The 3,022-nt window shown below is 28.8% G+C and overlaps 1 pseudogene; it reads left to right on the top strand.

Moving 5' to 3' along the window:
- Positions 1–1,402: 1,402 nt before the first annotated feature.
- Positions 1,403–2,299, top strand: LOC106779362 (annotated as a pseudogene).
- Positions 2,300–3,022: the final 723 nt, after the last annotated feature.

Here is a 3,022-nt window from a genome sequence, read left to right as displayed (position 1 = left end):
GTGGTCTTATCATGTTAGGACTCTCTAAATGGAAAATCTTTTCCCAACTAATCTAATGTAACACTTTTTTATAATGTTATTAAGTTACAAATTATAACGTAGGATAAGTTCATTAATACAAAATTTATATGTTTTTATATCCAACGTTGACTTATTCTGTAAAATGCAATTTATTTTAGAAAATATATTTTTCTAAAAATATTTCTCAATTGAAGCATACCAGGCTTGCATATATTAATTAAAATTAATTAAAAAATTATTCTTTGTTATATGAGTCTACTCATAACACACACGAACGCATGCATGCACACACACGCACACATCATTCTCTTCCTTCATTTTCTTCACTCTCGTATACTTTTATCTTCCTTCTTTTTATTGAAAGATTTATTAACTGGATTGTTCTTTTTTTTTCTTTTTTTTTTAATATGTTTTGTTACACTTCCTACATTAGTTATAGCATAATGTATTTGTAAAAAAGAAAATGAAGATCATCATATAGAAGAAGTCCTAAGGTACAAAATAATAGCTCGTGATTTTGGCCACTAGGTTCATCAATGTGTTACTCGATGCTTTTGAGAATCTGACCTCAACTTGTTTGAAAGAGCATCCATGAGGAGATTTTCCCTCAATTGGGTTTGTGGCAATGTGTGCGGCCATATCTCAGATACTGTATACAACCTCCAAGTTCCATGTCTTTAAAAAATTGATGAAAGTCAACGCAACTAAGAGTGGTCTTATCATGTTAGGACTTTCTAAATGGAAAATATTTTCCCAACTAATATAATGTAACACTTTTTTATAATGTTATTCAATTACAAATTATAACGTTGAATAAGTTAATTAATACAAAATTGATATGTTTCTATATTCAACGTTGACTTATTCTGTAATTAAAATGCAATTTATTTAAAAAAATATATTTTTCTAAAAATATTTCTCAATTCTAATAAAGATGTTTTAACAAAAATAGTCTAATAAATAATTTATTTAATTATACATAAATATGCATAAGTATTTTTAAAATATTACTGATACATTTTGCTTATATTTTTTGATAAAAATTCTAAGAATGCAGAATTGTAAGAATAATGATTTGAAAACATTAATATGCTAACTTTAAAATTTTTAATTTACAATATGTACCTATTAAATGGAGTAATTAATATATGCATAAAAAATATGCAACTATTTATTTATAATTTATAATATATACTACATTCATTGATCTTTAGGATAATTATATTAAAAATATATTTGTTATGGTTTTATTTCTGAAAAATTTGGTCAACTGATATTTTTGAACAAACAATGCTATATTAAGAGTGTGAATGAAAGAAGGATTCATAATCAAAATCAGGAAGCAATCACACAAGTTATTGTATTTTTGTATGTATTGCAGATGGAAGCACAAAGCTCTCAGCAAACACAAATTATTGAGATGAATGGAGATTTTCTTGATGGCGGAAGAAATATTTTTGGGGAAGCACCATGTGGGTTTGCAAATGCCGGATCCATCTCCAAAGATTCTGAAGAAAGATTAACTTCCATGCGAAAGCTCCTTATGACAATGATCATTTGTGTTATTTTTATGACTGTTGAAGTGGTTGGTGGCATCAAAGCTGATAATCTTTCTATACTGACTGATGCATCACATTTGCTTTCTGATGTTGCAACCTTTGACATCTCCTTATTTTCTTTGTGGGCTGCTGGATGGGAAATTCTTGGTGTCTTGTTTCTATTCAATTAATATGGTTGCTTGTTGGTATTCTAGTATATGAAGTCATTAATAAAATCATTTTTGGTCTTAAAAGCGTGAATGGTTTCTTAATGTTTTTAGTTTCCGCATTTGGTCTCGTGGTTATTATCACCATAGCTTTGTTATTAGGTCATGATCATGGTCATAGACATGGACATGGACATGGCCACAATCATGGATTTATAGTTTCTACCCATCATGATGCAAAATAAGAAAAAGATGAGCATCATCACACACGTGATCACACAAACCATCACGATGATCATCATTCAAAAACTAATAAAAAGAAACAATGGAACATAAATGTACAGGGGACTTATCTCTATGTCCTTGAAGATTCTATCCAGAGTATTAGAGTAATGATTGGGAGAGTGGTAATATGCTATAAACCTGAGTGGTAAATAGTAGATATAATTTGTACTATAATATTTTTAATAATAGTTTTGGTAACAACCATCAATATAGTGCGAAATATTTTGAAAAGTCTTGATGGAGAGCACGTCTCGAAAAATAGATGCTAGTAAGCTAGAAACTAATTAGCTCTTGATATCATAGTAGCATATATGTATAATTTTTGAAACAACTAACATGACGAAACTAGATACAAAAAATCAAATCACCGAACACCAATTTTTTAAACATTTACAACTTACGAAAACAAGAAAAGACAAACTTCTTAAAAAGTCCCCAGTTTTTCCTATTTTCCTGTGATAAAACTCTTCTATTAGGTATCTTTAGCTTCTAATTATCTAGAAATATAATAAATTAGTGTAAATAGGATAAAAATAGGTCTTTAATGAAAATATATTTAATTTTCTCTTTTTAGAAAATAAAATTGGTTTTTTAAAGAAATAATTTCTTTACTCTTTAGAAAAATATTCAAAAAATAAAAATAAAATTTCTTTTTGCTATTATGGACTTTCATTCTCTCTTTTTATTGTTTGACCCTTGCCAATTTCTTTCTTTTTGCAGGGAAGCCCTTGGTCAAAAGAGCCTTTTTTTATTTGGGTCAAAGGAGGGGGCTGATCTCTCCCTAAAGCCCAAAGGGTGTTGCTCCCTACACCTCCTCAAGTGGGACCTGTACTTCTCCATTAATTTAATTTATTTCAAAAATATTTTACACTTTCCCACTATTTTCTTTATTCCAAAAATACCCTACACCTCCCCACTATCTTTAGGAATCTTTCTCGTTTTCTCTCTACATTAATAGAACATTCACGTGGTTCAGATTTGAATTTGTAACATACTACAAAATATAAAATT

This window comes from Vigna radiata, unplaced genomic scaffold, assembly GCF_000741045.1.
Source record: "Vigna radiata var. radiata cultivar VC1973A unplaced genomic scaffold, Vradiata_ver6 scaffold_194, whole genome shotgun sequence".
Lineage (NCBI taxonomy): Eukaryota > Viridiplantae > Streptophyta > Magnoliopsida > Fabales > Fabaceae > Vigna > Vigna radiata.
The sequence above is the reverse complement of the archived record's forward strand: the minus strand, read 5'-3'. Positions and strand labels throughout refer to the sequence as shown.